The 17,755-nt window shown below is 45.1% G+C and overlaps 1 long non-coding RNA gene across 2 annotated transcripts; it reads right to left on the bottom strand.

Annotated features, from left to right (window-relative positions):
* Nucleotides 1-1,896: 1,896 nt before the first annotated feature.
* LOC149360231 (uncharacterized) lies at nucleotides 1,897-15,382 on the bottom strand. 2 transcript variants are annotated; one of them, XR_016288826.1, is made up of 5 exons: nucleotides 15,194-15,382; nucleotides 15,040-15,097; nucleotides 14,482-14,634; nucleotides 6,686-6,795; nucleotides 1,897-5,783 (listed from the first exon to the last, which is right to left on the bottom strand). It is a non-coding gene; the product is annotated as an uncharacterized LOC149360231 (long non-coding RNA). The 2 variants fall into 2 exon arrangements; XR_016288825.1 differs by lacking the exon at nucleotides 6,686-6,795 and having other exon boundaries at nucleotides 1,897-2,077; nucleotides 15,194-15,356.
* Between the last annotated feature and the right edge of the window lie 2,373 nt (nucleotides 15,383-17,755).

The raw sequence follows: 17,755 nt of genomic DNA, 5'->3' as shown, positions 1-17,755 counted from the left end.
GCCCGCTTTCTTAGCTCAAACTTTTGGTCAAATTCTATTCGAACTGAGGGTGCCAAGAGTGGACACGTGTGCGCGGCACGGTGGTTTTGTAGCCGCGTGCTGCTCTCTTTGAGCAGTCTTATATTTATGTTTGTTGCGAGTAAACTTTTGAGATTTGCGCCAAGACTTTTGAAGATGAAGGCAAGGACCATCACGTTTAGAGCCAAATTGTGTGCGCGCCATGAAAATGATATATATCGTTGCAACGCCAAGCGCCAATGGTCGGGCATAAACTGTTAAGGGTCTGAAAATTTGTTCAAATCATGCCGATTTGAAATTAAGGGTAAGGGGACCGAAAATAGTTCTCCACACAGAGTTCGGAATAAAGAAAGCCCGACCAGAGAGTTTAATTAATTCACCAGTCTTGTCATTCTTACGCGACCGCTCATCAGCACTGGCAGCATTAGCGTCGCCTCATAGATGCCACTCGATCGGCCTCGCACGTTCTAAAATAAACTGGTCCCACGTCGTGACAGGAGCGCAGGGAAAAAAAAAGAACTGCAGTGAAGCAGCCGCAAAGAGCACAACCCACACCAAGCAACGCGCGCATAGTGCATGTAATAGCCTTTCATAGACTATCGGTCCGGGGGCTGTCGAAAACACGATGGCCGCGTGCAGCACGCTGCACTGCCATGCTTCATCATCGGCCAGGACAGGTAAACTGGACGGCCGTTGAATAAGCGTGTACTGCCGGCAGTTTTGTCGCACTGAAATACGAGATTCTGACGGGACCGAAGTACCTTTTCGTAAATACCGCAGATTTGAATGAAGCGATTTCCGTGTGTGTACAGTACACACCCTACATACCTCTCGGGCAGTAATGGCCCTTAGCAGCTAAGAAGGGTTAGAGCAAGAAAAAATTTAATCTGACATTAACAAGTGATGCGAATTCAATCAGCCACTGTTCTGTTTGAGGAAAGATAGGTCAGAAACGGTAAGAGAAGACTGTAAATCGAATTTACCAAATATCATTTTAAACTTTTAGGGCCCTTTGTTAACAGGTAAAGACCAACATTACCCAGTTTGTGCACCCAAAGCATCACCATGAAAACTGGGTGAAACCCAATTCCTGCTCAAAAATTGCCTTCAAGAGAAACGTAGTTTGCAACAGACTGAAGCTACCGTATAGAAATTGGCAAATGTCTTGAACCTGAAAACAATGGATGAACTAGCCACGAGATGTTTTCCATGTCATGTTGCATGGCATGAATTACCGTGGAAGAGTTTCCTTTATGCTCTTTCAGAGTGCAGTTTAGGAAGATACCAATTTCACTAACTGCCAGCGAGAGCCAAGCGCTACAGAATCTGCCTAGTTTGCAGTGGGTTGGAACCCCAGTAGTGCTAGGATGGTTGCCTAGCCTTTTTGAAATACCTACAAAGACCATTCAGTTAAAAGCACCCAGATTACAATATTCAGCAAGAGCTTTCCTAGCACTGTCAGTGCTGAATGAGGTGGTGGTATAGGCAGAAGCATCCCACATCAAGGGATGGTGCAATCAGAAAAGGTGCTACCTACCTGTAAAAGAAAGTTGAAACTGGCCCCTCCTATGCATCGAAAGTACACGTGCAGCACCCACGAACATTCATTACCTGATCTACATTTTCACGGGGCTTCAGTACCCTTCTAGCAGTAGTCTCAGAGCAGCTTGTCAGTGAAATTTCTTTTCCTCATTAACTTTGTGCAGCATTTTCTGCTGCAGGGGCATAAACAGAAAGGCAATATGCGGCTCTGCACAGGAAACAATGTGGAGGCTGGGTACGGTCTCAACCGACTGTTTTGTAACATGATTTTTCTATAGGGCCAACCAAGTTGTTAGTAATCTATTCATATGCTTCATTAATCACCGACAAGGCACGTTGGTAGGAATACTTTATTTGGCACAGCAGTTCTGGCAGCAATGGGTATATTGTCATTCTGCTTGTAGGCCAAGGTGCAGACTTGTGAGCATGTTCTTGAGCCAGTAGCCTGGAACGATGAATAGGTGCCTTGGACCAGAGAATGCTGCGTCATGCAAGGTCGGTTGCTGCAGTCCCTCCCCTAGTGTCAGCCATATGCAGGGTTGGATGCCATGAAAAGAGAAAACAAAAGTGGGCAAGCTCAGAAAAGTAAAATGCAACTAATAAACCACCAGGAGAAACCCACAAACAAATGCACACACACAAAAAAAAATGGAATGTATGCAAGAGAGAAAAAGATAACATCCCCCAATTGTGTTCAGGAAAGTAAAAACAGTGCTAAATTCTACACAAACCACACAGAGAGACGGACAAGATAGGCGCTGCAGTCTGTGTGGTTTGTGTAGAATTTAGCACTGTTTTTACTTTCGTGAACACAATGTCACACCAACTAGCCCAGGAAAAGGTACTGTTAAACATCTCCCAACAGTTTATCGCAGCAGCCTACGCACTCCTGTAGTGGCCTTGTGCATGGACATTTGAAAGACCTTAAAAAAAAAAGGATAAAAGCAACATAGTTGAAGATGTGCTGGAAGAACCACACACAAAAAGAAGTGTGCACAGAGCTCAAGAGAGAATGACAATAGTCAAGACAAACAACGGAAGGTTTTCACTGGGTCAGACCAGTACTAATTAAGAGAATGAAATTATCAGGTTTCAAGTCTTGGCAGTTAAGCTTGGCCAACCCACAACACTGCCGCATTTCCTTTTGCAGCTTCCGACGCTGGCACACAGGAGGTCAAAAGCTCCATATACTAAACACAAAATCTTAAAATGGGGGACAACAAATTTTTGGTTGGCGTCTTTGTTTCAAATATTGCATTGCCCCAGGGCACATATACATGACACATGCTGCACGATTCATATATGCACTATAAATAATTTATTACCGTGCTACTTATACTGAGCGCTTTCGCTTTCTGAGTGCCGGGGTGTGTTATGACGTCACTCCCAAGAGCATCAACCCTGGTCACGCGGGCTCCAAAAGTAGACAAAGGGACTGCTGCGTCGTCTGCTCGTACACATGCTGTGCATAGCAGGGCTTTTCGAATTGCCGGCCGGTACTACAATATAATTAGCAAAGCCAAGCGGGTGAGGAGCAACGTCGAGTTCTGAAACCAAGCAGCTCACTTGGGACGATCTCAGTCCGAATACGTGATTTCAGCATTGTATTTAGCTTTGGAACACTCTGGTTTGGTTTGGTTTATGCGGTTTAACGTCCCAAAGCGACTAAGGCTATGAGAGACGCCGTAGTGGAGGGCTCCGGAAATTTCGACCACCTGGGGTTCTTTAACGTGCACTGACATCGCACAGTACACGGGCCTCGAATTTCTCCTCCAAAGAAATTCAGCCGCCGCGGCCGGGATCGAACCCGCGTCTTTCGGGCCAGCAGCCGAGCACCATAGCCACTGAGCCACCGCGGCGGCCGCTTTGGAACACTCTGCCCATTCCAAAAGGATAAAAGGGTGCAACAATTTCTGGGAGTCTTTTTGGTGATCTTGCGAGTATATTGCGCATTCACAAGCAGATAAAATTTGTTTTGTACAATGCATTTTTAAAATAAATATTTGCTTTCCTTGCGCTTTGCTATGTATGAAATTAGACCTAGTTCTCAGCAATGCTCCTGTTCCCGTTGCAGCTTGGATAAGCCCTTGTGATCTAGATGCCAACTGAAAGCAGCATCTGCTTGCATTGGATGAAATGCTCCCAGTGCAGTGCATTGCTGCTATCCACATTGCACATAAAATAAGAATCTAATCCCACTCAAACAAATATCTTTCCGCATGGTTTACACAGTCGAGTTTCCTTGCGGTGTGCACAGAATAACAAAAATCTGCGGACAAAAAGACTAAAATGTAAACGTTAAATGCATTCCTGAGTTAAATATGCTATCTAGGCAAGCTGAAGCATTCAACAAAGAAAATTAAAACTGGGTGTCCAGCAAGCTACTCATTTTGAATTCCCGATGGCCGAAGCGAGAAACATAGTGGCGATAATAATGGACAGTATACGTGATCAATTCACAGAAAAAAATTAATGAAGCTGCAAAAGCTGCATTGAAAAGAGATTTGCTTCCCCTGTTTGAGAAAGCTCCTTTTACGAAGTCCATCTCTTTACTATAGGTGGCTACCCTTTTCTTTATTCTTCCCAGCATTTGATGTTCTCTACCAAGTGCGTGGCAACATCAATTTTTTCATTTTGAAGCAGATAACAGCAATAAAATTCACAGCAAATGCAACTGAATATTCTAGAGTAGTTCAGATATCAATACAGATAGTTAAAATTACAATAAAAACATGTTTCCTCAAAATGCAGCAATGAAACGGAATATTCTACACCAATATTTTACTTCTCATAATTTATCACATCCTAATGCTTACTAAGCATCTCAGTGAATGAGAGGAAATCATGTAGAATGGTAAAATTTGCCTAAAGCATAACTGTGTGCAGGGAAAAGCCTGACAGCTTGAATTTGTAAGGTGGCAAGTGGAGATGCTCTTGTCGCAGTTCACACTGAAAAGGCGCATGACGTGATGTGGCACACTGCTGAGAAACAAAAGATTCCACGAAAAATCAATGAACAGCAGCTCAAGCCACAACGCGATTGAGAGCTTTAACAAGACTACGTCTTCCATGCTGCCTCGTGACACCTAGAGACAGATCCAACCGTGAAATGCTGTCCCAGATGCACCATTCTTGACGGGACATGGCCCGCTTAACTTTTGTGTATGGGTTTCACCACACTGGAATCCCTAGCCATAACGGGCCCACAGATGCTGGCAGATTTCAATTTGGAATCTGTGCAGCAATTTTGGCAGCTGTTTTCCTTCTCACCTGACGAAAAGTGCCTCAGTGGTCTGGGCTCTTAGATTTGGAAGTTTCTTAAAATTATGCTCACAAGTTTCTGCTCTCTTTTAATGGTTCATAAGAGTGGTGGCCATATGTGCTTTTACAGAAGAAACAAAGAACACCACTTTGAGAAAATGCTGGAAAATTATCTAAACGAAACACTCCGCATGCTTTCAGGGGATTCATAAACTTATCATTGTACTGCCAGAGATTATTTCAGGCTTTCAAAGGTTGGTTTTTAAATCAGTGAAAAGTACTGCCGTTTCCTGCCTTTCCAATGAAGGCACCCTGTGCTCACACTGGCATCCCTTTCGACAGCAGCAATGCCATGGGACAAGCACCAAGAGATTTCCATAAAAAATATCAGCTTCCTATGACCTTATCACAGCTCGAACTGCAGAGAAACTAGCCTCTATTTGTTTGTTTCTGCAATGGCCCACAAGATTGATGAGGCCTGAGAGCAAGATTTTCAGATTGATTTTGATGCCACGCTAGGGTGGCGTGGCTCCTTGCATGAGTACACTGAAAGTGCATGAACTCTGCACATCGCTACGACTACGGCTTATTCCACAGAAAATACTTTTGAATGCAGCTATGTCTATCCATATGCACCAGCCCAAATTTACTCTTGAGTCCGGGAACCTGTACAGAATGAACCAGTATATACAATGCTCACATCATGGATGACAAGAAAAAGGCACCCAGAACAGACAGGCTGCCATGCCTCATACGTGTTAGAAGCAAAAATATGCCACGCCAATGTGAACAGACTGTGTGCTGGGCACTCACAGTACCGTTGAAACTTGCGGCAGACCACTGCGTTAATTTCAGTCAGTCCTTTTTTCCAACTTGGCCACTTTCTTGATCGTATTCCTCCCAATTCACTCATTTTTACAGGTAAAGAAAATTCCCCTGATGGTTCAAGGTTGCTACACACCCTGTAAAGCCATCACAGCCCTTCAGAGAAATATAGTAGAACCTTGCTATTCTGTTCTTGGTTCGTGTAATCTGCCGTATAACAAACCCAAAAATTATGCAAGTTACACTATATTTCTTCACAATATAAATCCTGGATAACTTTCTGAAATGATTCCCCGGTGTACATGTCCATAATTTCGTCAAATTCTGACGGCATGGTGCATTCATTGACTAAGAGGAAATGCCAGCCAAGCTAGTCATCATTTTTCGATACTTTGCCCAAATGCACCTGAGCACTGCGGAGAAGGCTATGAAAAAAAGCAAGGAGACAAAGCATCCTAAGAGCAGCGGCGGCTCCTCCACACTACACAAATGCAATGGGACAAAGTATCTGAAAATGCAAAGGAATAGTTGATGGACTGGATGTGCCATGAAGCTCCAGCCCCATGAAAAACGAAAATATGGAAAGAACTTGCAAGCGCTAGAAAAAGAGCTTTCCAAAATTTGTGCCAGCACACACACACACACAAAACTTTTAAAGAAGTGAAAGTGCCAATAAATGCCAGGGATTAGGAAATGGCGCAAAACCTGGACATGGAGACAATCACGTGCAGACCAGCAATCAAATTTTTCGAAGCTCCTAATTCAAGCTTCTTGCATAAAACAGCACTTGCAACATCCAAGAAAAAAATAATAAAAGGAGACAAAGAAAGGGGGGGAATGTGGCAAAAAAATTTGCAGACACCATCACGTCAGGATTTAGCATTCATTGAAAAGCAGAGTGCAATCACGTTGAAATCAGTGGGTGGCCAAGCGGCTGCCTAGGGAATTTCTCAGTGCCCATAAGTCCTTATGCAAACGATACACACCACCCAGCTGGCCATATGTGACAATGCCCATGGGAACAATGAATATTACACACCACACAGCATGTGCAGAGGAGGGAATGGCCACGAGCATTTTGGAGCAGTCTTTGTCGCAAGCCAAAATTCCATAGGAGCAGTTTTCCAGTTTTGTAGCCAGTGACCAATACTGAGAGAAGGTAAAGATACGGATATGCCAAAGTTTAAAAAACTACTGGCTGCACAGTTTTTTTAAAATGCATATTATTTAAAAGGAAAGTTCATGAGTGCTTTAATGCATACGCCACACTGACATAATAAGACATGTTGCTGACATGCCTAGCCTACTTGCAGCTGCTTGACGCATCTGGAAAGAGAGAACTTTTCCCTCCCATTGTAAGGAAAGGGGGGTGCCAGCCTGTCCCCACCACACCCGAGGCTCGTCACTAACCTGTTTGCAGGTGCTGGTGTACGAGAAGCCACGACCCTAGCCATGCAGATGTGCCACTGCTATAGCTACTGCTAATCGCTGTCACATGACTTGGGCTTTCTGCAGCAGATTTCAGTTTTCCTCCATGCGCCGCACCTATCATTGCTGCGTTGCCGGCTGACCTGCGCCACTGTGCAGCTGTGGTCCAGCCCCTTCTCATTGCGTTCTCATATTACCAACGCTGTCATGGATAGCGTGCTTCCCAAATTAAATAAGCTGCAGTGTGTCACATCAGGGCGAAGCTCTCAGTATTGACAGCCACGCTGCCTGTGAAGGGCTCTTTGCAGATGTTCTGCAGCAGGATGGCAGTGTCATCATCATCATCAGCCTGACTACGCCCACTGCAGGGCAAAGGCCTCTCCCATGTCTCTACAATTAACCCTGTCCTTCGCCAGCTGTGGCCGTATCCCGGCAAACTGCTTAATCTTATCCGCCCATGTACCTTTCTGCCGCCCCCTGCTATGCTTGCCTTCTTTAAGGACCCTTAAGGACCAGCGGTTATTTTGCCTTAGGATTACATACCCTGCTCAAGCCACATTCGAGGCTGAACGGTAGCTATGCAGTTAAAAGGTTTCGTGTGCACATTTTAAAAAATTGATCAGGAATCATTTTTTATCAGGTAAGTGGATATATTCAGGCCGCTTTCAGTTTGGGCATATTGCCGCTTTGCACATAGTTTTTCTGCAGTGCTACGAGGTACACCTTAATGAGGTTTCACTGTACTTATGACTAGTAAGGTTGCTGAATTTGATGCGTTTCAATGTGAAATCTGAACTGACTGATACACCTCCTGCAGTGAGGCCCATGACCCAAGTGTAAAAGTGAAGTTCTGATCTACTGCTATGCGATGCATTCAGAACAGGTGCTGCCCTTGATGGCCTCACAGATAACTTTGACAACAATGGCAACACAGAGATCAAAGTTTGCTCTCCACCATTGGTGCCATGTTTGCTGCTGGTCTAATGTCATTTTCCATTGTGGCCCACTCACAACTCACCTCAATCCTGACCGCGGTGCCAAACCAGCAAACAACCTATAAGTGGTACTGTGCGGATGGATCTTATGGCCATGCCACTGCTCTAATTACATCACACCAATTTCTCTCACTCCCATGGCGACATTCCGAGCAAAGGTTTTGCTGGGGAGCGATCTGTGACTACGGTCCGGCTACCTTCCCGAGCTAACCAGCAACCCATCTTTTGCCCAGATTGCCCTGCTGTACGCTACGCATCTTGTGCATCGTCAACTCAGTTCGTGACTGCTGACACGCGCGCAACGAAGGCACGTGCATTCGGACTGCTAGCGTCAGCACACGCAAGTCCACCGCTGCCACGGAGCGCCACCGCAAGCCCTGTCTGCCTGCTATATAACCTGGCTACCATCGACGCCGCGGGTCATTTGCTGGGGAGCGATCTGTGACTACGGTCCGGCTACCTTCCCGAGCTAACCAGCAACCCATCTTTTGCCCAGATTGCCCTGCTGTACGCTACGCATCTTGTGCATCGTCAACTCAGTTCGTGACTGCTGACACGCGCGCAACGAAGGCACGTGCATTCGGACTGCTAGCGTCAGCACACGCAAGTCCACCGCTGCCACGGAGCGCCACCGCAAGCCCTGTCTGCCTGCTATATAACCTGGCTACCATCGACGCCGCGGGTCATTTGCTGGGGAGCGATCTGTGACTACGGTCCGGCTACCTTCCCGAGCTAACCAGCAACCCATCTTTTGCCCAGGTAAAAGGCACATCTTTGTACCTATTTTTCAGCATATACGGATTTTGGGCCGCTAGTCGCAGATCGCTCCTTGGGTTATGGCTCCCACTGTTGCTGTTGTCGCTAAGGAACTCGAGGAATTTAAATTGTCCTTCGAAGCAAAACTGCGAAATCTCACTGATGTACTTGACACTGTGAAAAGTTCCGTCGCTTTGCGCAGTGATGATACTGTAAAGGAGCTTCAAAATGAGGTTGAAGAGCTGAAAAAATCTCTTCAGTTCATGAGCAACGAGTTTGAAACCATAAAGAATCGGAACGCCAGTCTTACTGCAGAGAACAAGAAACTACACGAGAGCAATGAGGCCCTAGTGCGCAGGGTTGCCCACCTGGAACAATATTCGCGTCTGAACAATCTAGAAATTAGAGGTGTCCCTGTGACTCAGGGCGAAGATTGCAACAAGATCGTCGAGGCTCTCGGCAGCGAGATTGACTGCCCCGTAAATTCAGAAGATCTGGATACCGTGCACAGGGTTCCAACACGAAACAAGAATGAAAAAAACATAATTGTTCGTTTCCTCTCGCGAAACAAGAAGGCGGAATTCTTGGCAAAAGCTAGGAAAACACATCCTACAACGACATGCCTGGGTTTCCCTCAAACGCAGGAGGCTCCTGTTTATGTCAATGAGCATCTTTCACCTGACAACAAGGACCTCTTTTCGAAGGCTCACAAGCTTAAGAAAGATAACAAATGGGCCTTCTTGTGGACATCGAACTGTGTTATTCTAGCTAGGAAGGAGCAGAACAGCACAGTCTTTCGGATAAATAATGTAGACGACCTTGAAATTTTCCGTGAATAGACATACGGGTGCTGACGTTCTACATCTTTCTAACCGCCATCATGGCATCATATTCCCCGGAATATGCTCGTTCGATCTTATCCGAAGCTAAAGGTCTGTCTGCCATCCACTTCAATGCTCGTAGCCTACGGAAGAATTACGACAACATAACCGCTTTGCTTACTTCCCTTCAGCATCAATTTTCCATCATCGCATTTTCTGAAACTTGGCTATCATCCCTTGATAAAGATTTGTATGCTTTTCCTGGCTATTCATGCGAATACGCACACCGTGTTGATAACCCCTATGGTGGTTCGGCTATCTACATTTCAAAGCACATTGCTTACAAAAGACGTCTTGATTTGTGTTTGAATGTGAGTAAATGTGAATCGGTTTGGATAGAAATTGATTGCCGATCTACTGGTGGCACAGAGAAGGTTATATGCGGCGCTATTTATAGGTCTCCTTCAAATGATGCGTCTGAATTTTGCCGGGCTTTTGAACTAGCACTCCATAAACTATCACTCGAAAATAAAAACGTCTTCATTATGGGAGATTTTAATATCAATCTGCTAGACATGACTAATCCCATCTGTGTCGACTACACAACCTGTTTCTACAGCTATGGTTATGCAAATTTAATTAACACGCCTACGCGTTGTACTGACCATGGCTCGCATTCATTACTTGATCATATTCTTTCGAATTTTCCCACTGCTCCTCCGGTTGGCGTGATAGAATGTGATGTCACTGATCATTTTCCTGTATTTCTTTGCGCACTATCATCTCGCTGTAGTAACAACATGTCCACGAGGAAGTCAGTTTTTGATAGCGGAAAATATTTTGAAGCCATATCTAATACTGATCTTTCATACATTTTGGGTCTCTCGAACCCAGAAGTGGCTGTACTTGAGCTGTCGAAAATAATTTCATCAGCAATCAATAAATGCACATCGCTCCAATCATCCACGAGAAAATATGTTACCCCCATTTCCCCATGGATAACTACTGCTCTGTTAAACTCTCTGAAGAAAAAAGAAAACATGTATAAGAAAACTAAACACCAGCCGTTCAATCTGCGTCTTAAATTGAGATATAAAAGGTATTCCAGTGTACTAACGTCGCTTCTAAAGAAAGCTAAACGATGTTATTATCAAAACCAGTTATCCACACATACTAACAATTCTAAACGAAAATGGCAGCTGCTTGACGAATTTCTGAATATTCGTAAGTCACCTAGTGTTGTTAAATCTATTTTCCACGGTGGTGTTACTTTATCTGATCCCGAGGAAATGGCAAATACATTTAGCAATTACTTTTTCAATTCACCTAATTATCCTTTCTCTTCGTTATGCACACCTTCTCTTGAGCGCTGCCCTCACTCCTTTTTTCTTACCCCCACGTGTCCAGACGAAGTTCTATCTGTAATTGCTAATTTAAAGACGACCGGCCCCGGCGTTGACAATATCCATGGAAAGCATGTGAAAAGTATCCGGTCATTGCTTGCACCTGTCCTCAGCCACATCTGCAATCTCGTTTTTAAATCTGGCAGTTATCCCAAGCAGCTGAAGATAGCTAAAATAATACCGGTCTTCAAAAAAGGCGATCCAGCTTTGCCAAATAATTATCGTCCGATTGCAATTCTTCCTTTTTTTGACAAAATTTTAGAAAAACTAATTGAAGTAAGGTTGTCTAGTTATATTGAAAAATTTAACATATTGACCGATAGTCAACACGGCTTTCGGCGCGGACTATCTACAGATACTGCAATAGCGTCTCTCATAGATTACGTTAGACTAACAATTGATAAAGGAATGTTCTCAGGAGCAGTTTACATAGATTTTAGCAAAGCATTTGATTCCATTGATCACTCCATCTTGTTTCACAAATTGGAATCTTATGGTATCACTGGACCTCCCCTAATGCTCTTGAAGAGCTTTCTCTGTGACCGAGAGCACATAGTCTCTATTAATGACCATACATCTAACATAGCTTTAATTAACAAGGGTGTTCCACAGGGCTCAATTCTTGGCCCTGTATTGTTCTTACTATACATTAATGATTTACCATCCTGTTTAAAGAATTGCAATAGTATACTATACGCAGATGACTCTACCATGCTATCATCGCACCAGGACATTAATCAGCTGATTCTTAACCTACAGAATGATCTTAATTCTCTTGAGCGTTGGTGCCACATTAACCGCCTGTCCGTGAACGTCACTAAAACTTGTTTTCAGATTTTCCATCCCCCTCAGAAGTCATTGCCCATCACACCACTTCTATACCTCAATTCTACTGCTATTTCACCGCAAGATCGCGTTTCTTTTCTTGGTGTTATCATTGACCCTCACTTAAAATTTCATCATCATGTAGCTGAAACGTGCAAGAAAATTTCTTATGGGTTACGCGCACTAATTAAAGCCCGAAGCTATTTTCCAGTCCAAACTTTATTATCTCTTTACTACGCATTCATCCACAGCCACTTAAACTACGGTATCTCATCTTGGGGTAACGCCTATCATACTCATCTCTGGCCTTTAATAAAACTGCAAAAGCAAGCCATGCGTATCATAACCAATACCCCTCGAATGTCACCCTCCCGCATTTTGTTCATAGATTTAAACGTTCTACCTATCTCGGCCCTTTATTTTTACAACCTTGGTATCCTATTCTTTAAGATTCTTCATCATTATCTCCCGCTAAGCATATTTTCTCTCGGCACGATCATGAGCAACATCGTCACACGTTTTGCGATGCGTAATAACTTTTTACTACCTAAGGTCAGAACTAACTACGGCAAACAATGCCTTCATTTTTCATCCGTATCATTTTGGAATTCTTTAAACATAGACGTCAAACAAACTAATACGCTTTCTTTATTCAAGGTCAAACTAAAGCTTTTCCTTCTTAATTTGTGATTTTTTTGTTATGTTATTGATTCTATGTATCGCGGCATCTGTGTTTTATTTTACATTATCGTGCATTACATTGTTTGTATTTAAATATTTCAGTAACTAATATTACATTATGTACCCATATTTATTCTGTTTCGTCGCTAATTAATGTGTTGTGTATTTTATATTATGTTGCATATTGAAATTTATTTTCATGGGAGGTCCCGCTCGCGGTCTTGTACCATGGGACCTCTCGCTGTATACAATTGTAACATTTATTGTATTACTCAATAAACTTTCAACTTTCAACTTTCAAAAGGTGGGGGAAGGAGGAAGTTGGAGCACCACAAAAGCCAAATGTACAACAGGGACACAGTGCAGTGGCCTCGCACAAAGCTCTTGCCCAGAGCTCAAACAGCACAGGCATGTCTGGCTGAGCTTACAACTTTTGTCACACCCAAGCTGACAGCTCACCAGCCACATATACCGCAACAATCACACACGCCAACAGTGCAAGATCTGGCGATATGATGTTAAGCCATCTGTGCTTTAACCAACCCGAAATTCTTACCACTCAGTCCAGTAGATGACTTCAGTTCTCTCCGGCGATACACCCAGCCATTACTGTTTACAGCTATGGTAAATTATCATTTCAACCACTCAGATTCCCTCATCAAGAGGCATGAGGGCAATTGATTACTGTTTGGTTCTTCGGACCAAGAGGCATTAAGGAATAACTACAATTTCTGGGTAAACACTCCCTGAAGGGGCCACAGAAAATCCTCCACCAAAGCTGCAAATTATACTGTTTGAACAGAAACTACTTTTTGTTGTTTATTTATCAGTTTATCTGTACCTCAACGGCCCAAAGGCAGCATTACATAAGGGGTGGGCTGACATGTAACCTCCTGCCACAGAATTTTTCACAAAAAGCAAACCGAAGAGCTAAACTGCCCATCCCCATCTTTGAGGCTTTTTTTCCTCTCATAATTCCTGCTGCACTGGAAGCCCTATGTTGGTGCTTGAACCTGAACGCCACACACCCATAGGTGTGCCGCACAAATCCTTTATCAGCATAGCGCCACGTAAGATCATGACAATGCCGCATTTGAGGTCAAGAGGTGCAAGTACACAAAACAGTAGGAACGAAACGAAAACACTAATGCTGTGTGAGTCATCCCTGTGCTCTATCTTTTGGCTGTCTCAAAAAGTGAAACTACAACAAATATCGACTTTTAACTTGTGGGGGAAAAAAAAAGAGACAAACATAGAAGGAACAACAAACAACGCCTCGTCCTTGTCTTTCCATGTGTTCTTCAAATATGGGAACTACTCCCTCGTTCAGCTACCTGTCCTACCTACATTCGCCTATGGCTTCTCGCCTCTGCTTGTCTCTAGGGGCACAAACGTTCCCGGTTTCACAGCAGGAGGCCCACTTTCAAAATTATAATTTGCTAGATCCGTAACAGCAGAGTTGCTTTGTTCACTATACGGGCAGGCTTTGTTAACCTGGTGTCTGCAGGTGAAAGCCACATTAAGAGTTAATGTTCCCACATTTTCTTTTTGTTTTTTCTTTCTACTTGACAGCCAGGGCGAAAAACTGCCACTCACCCGTGCAAAGCAAATGGCCACATAATCATCATTACCACAATGACCTGTCACACACTGCAACAGTGCCTTGTGAGCTTTATGCAACTCACAAGCTTCCAAAATATCAAAGGACATCAAGCACTTTGTCCACAATGTTCCCCTTCTTAAGGACTCTTTGCAGTATCACCTGTAATAAGCTCTTAATAAAAGAAAGCTTGCTTTTCCATAGTAGCCTCATACGCTCCATGCTAGTTAGCTACGTGGGTCCAATCACCTTCCCCGTGTAATACTGAAGCTCAGTGCAGGTGGCACAGCACTAGTTTTAAAATTCACAGGAGGTGGAGAGCTCACCTAGTGGCGCCTTAAAGCCTTTGCTGCTTCCGCATTCTATCGTCCCATTTTGTTCAGCCTCTGCGCCAGCAAGAGAACGCCGGACTCGATGCAGGAATCGGAAAGGTCCGTGCATACAAGTAAACTGCATTTCGGTTTTTCAAGTGCCGTTTTCTGAAATGGAAATAAATTTAAAAGAACATGTTTACGCGCTGCAGACACCAAAGCGTAATCGCTTATCTCGCCGCAATTAGTGCCCTTGTTTCGGAAAGCGGCTCGTATGGATAAACAGCAACACAACTGTAAAATGAACCATTAAATCAGTAATCTATACACTTTCCTATTAGCGGGGGCACAAAAAATCGGACCGCGCACAAAACTCACCGCATAAACGGACTGTTGTCAAAAGTTTCCCGCCTTTTTTTTCGGGCGCAGGCTAACCATGCCTGTTTTACATGACCAAAAGTTACGTTTGGCCGGGCTGACAAAAGGTACAAAAACATACTCAGCGCATATTCTCTTCTGTCGAACTGCACTGAGCTTTTGAGCAGAACTCAGGATAAAACAGACGAGTCTCACCTTTAGGGCCTTTGTGTCCACTGCCGGGCAAGCGGGCTCAGTGCTAGTCCTGGGTGATCTGCAAACACAAAATATTCGGGCGCAAGGAAGTTCAAAATGAAATGCCGAATGCCATATAACGGGCAATCACTCAATACATACAGTACATACATACCAAAAGACAGGAAGAACAGAGAAATTGCTCACGGGCAACACGAGCGCGCGTAGCTCCCACCGTCCGTCCATTCTCCTACTGCAAGCAATGCTCGGCTCGGCTGTAGCTCGGCTCAAACATGACAAAAACAACAAAAAAATGGCCGGACGTGGCGTCATTTTTCAAACCGGATGCGACGTCACGGGTGAAAATAACGCTTGCGTTATTGCGACCGGGTCGCAGGAGACACTTCCCAAGAGCGTCAGCCACGGCTAGCCAGTGTATGGATTGTTAGGTGGCTATAGTGTTGGATTGGCTATGGATCTGTCTTGTCGGACGAACGCTGCTGATGAGCCAACAAATGTTCTCGCATTAAAATGCAAGAAGACAGGCAGTTTACTGTCAGCTTGCCTCGATGGCAGTAGTGCACACCGCATGTTCGCCATGCGTCGGTTAAACGAGACTTGTTTGTTATTGCTGCCTCGAAAGTAGACATGACAACAAACTGAAATAAAATCAATGTCATAGTTTCATGCAAGCACAGTCACTGTCAGTGGATCTAACTTCCGTATGCTGAGACTACGGCTGACTTTGTAGCAACGGTGACGGAAGCGTAGAAAGATAGCAGTTAGTTCCGTGTGGTCCATTTCGTGTTTTAGAAATTAATAATGTCATTTGAGGATGTGAGCACTCACATTTTTCGAGATGATATAGCCATGCTTTTTCGATGGCTCCACCTCATAGTAAGAGAGTCGTGACTGGCGGCCGTGGCACATCTGTTCGCTACAGAACCGAACATAAAATCGACTTCGGTAGTGCCTGTCAGTATCAAATATCGGCCTCAAAGCATGGACGACCTTTTGATGCGTACCGTAAATTTCTTCACCAAACCTGGGATCACTCAGGATATCAAACTGGTCTCCGCCGTCGGTTCGAAGCGACCTATAGCATTCCAGACCATAGCCCGTCTTGCATCAAATGGCAAAGGCTTGGCTCTGACGGGACGTCGCGGCAAACGCATCACTGTAGCCCGAAATCTGAGTCTAATATACAATAGCTAGTTTGTTCTCAACAGCGCGACTATATTTCCTAACCATCAGCTCTTGTCTCAATGCGCCCTGTCTGTCCCCAATTGCTATTCAGGTCTGAGACACGACCAGGAATTTACGTTATTGCAGAATACGCGTATGCTATTTCTACAGCAAGCATGAGCACATGCTTCTCACTACGCTCAGCAAACTTTCTACACATGCATGAGCACATGCTTCTCACTATGCTCAGCAAACTTTCTACACATGCATGAGCGCATGCTCAGCAAACTTTCTACCTTCTACCCATGCATGAGCGCATGCTTCTCACTATGCTCAGCAAAATATATGCCGCAGCTGCCCCCCCCCCCCCTAAAAAAACAACAAAAAAGACAGAACCAACGCTTTTTTTCAATTCCACGATTTATGGTCACTTATTTAACATCTCAGTCGGAATATTTCTATATGCTAGCCACGACGCCATTCCAAATTATGCAGCCAAAGTCTTGGATTTCACGAAAACCTCCACGGTTCAGCCACCGCGCCGTCGCGTCCCTGAACTGCGGTCGACTCCTTGGCGTCAGTCACAACAGCGCCGTCCACGCCCAACACCAGCTGCACGGTCAGAACAAAGAGTCTCTGTTGTCCCTGAATACATGGTTGCATTTTTCGAGCAGGCCGGGCTGACCATCGCTGAGGGACGCTCACAGTGCAGGGCACATGATCGTTTGCGCCGCACTGGCGCAGAGATTACCAGGACTGCTGAACCCATACGCTGGTCGGCATTGGAAACGGCAGGATCCCACACTGGCATGGACGGTGCGACCGAAGGGTGACTGCGGGGCTGGAAGACCAGCCTGTAGATGTTGAATGTGTTACGTCCTTTATTGCTGGTAGCAGGGTACAGACTGGCGGGGAAGCCGCCAACACGTGACACATGGTAGCTCAGGGTTGCTTGGCCCTAAAGATTGTCCCGCTATAACACTCCTCCCCCCTACGTCACGAAGTCCTTCAGATACGCAGGGCGGCTGCGTTGGCGCTGTGGTCGCTGGACTTGAAGGGAAGCACTCGCTTCACGGTCCTCACCACAGGAAGCAGATTCGGTACTGGGCGCTGCAGCCTCCTCCAGTCTTTCTCCTTGGTCCCGTCTTCCAGGGTCCTCTAGGCTTGAAGGAATGCCAAGCCCGGAACACCCTGCCGGGGAAGCAACCAGCGGTTCCTCCTCTTCACACATCCCAGAAGCGAAACTGTCCAATGCGTAGCTGGCAGAACGACTTCTGAGTTGGTCAACATGACGTCTCCATCGACGACCGTCCTTGGTGACGACCAAGTACGACACTGGTCCTGTGACAGCATCCACAATGCCCGGCAACCACTTGGGCCCATAGAGATAGTTGCGCACAAACACTCGATCCCCCACATCAAACAGTCGCACTGCCTGGCTACGGCGCTGCATCACCTGCTCTTGTTTCTGCTGCACACTGGACTGCAGGTCAGGATGCAGACGCTCTAACACAGTTGAAAGTTTCCTGCCCATTAGCAATTCGGCCGGGCT

The sequence above is a fragment of the Amblyomma mixtum genome, chromosome 2 (assembly GCF_055824585.1).
Source record: "Amblyomma mixtum isolate Tamu chromosome 2, ASM5582458v1, whole genome shotgun sequence".
NCBI classification, from domain to species: domain Eukaryota; kingdom Metazoa; phylum Arthropoda; class Arachnida; order Ixodida; family Ixodidae; genus Amblyomma; species Amblyomma mixtum.
Note: the sequence above shows the minus strand (reverse complement) of the source record. Positions and strands in the feature narration are given on the sequence as shown.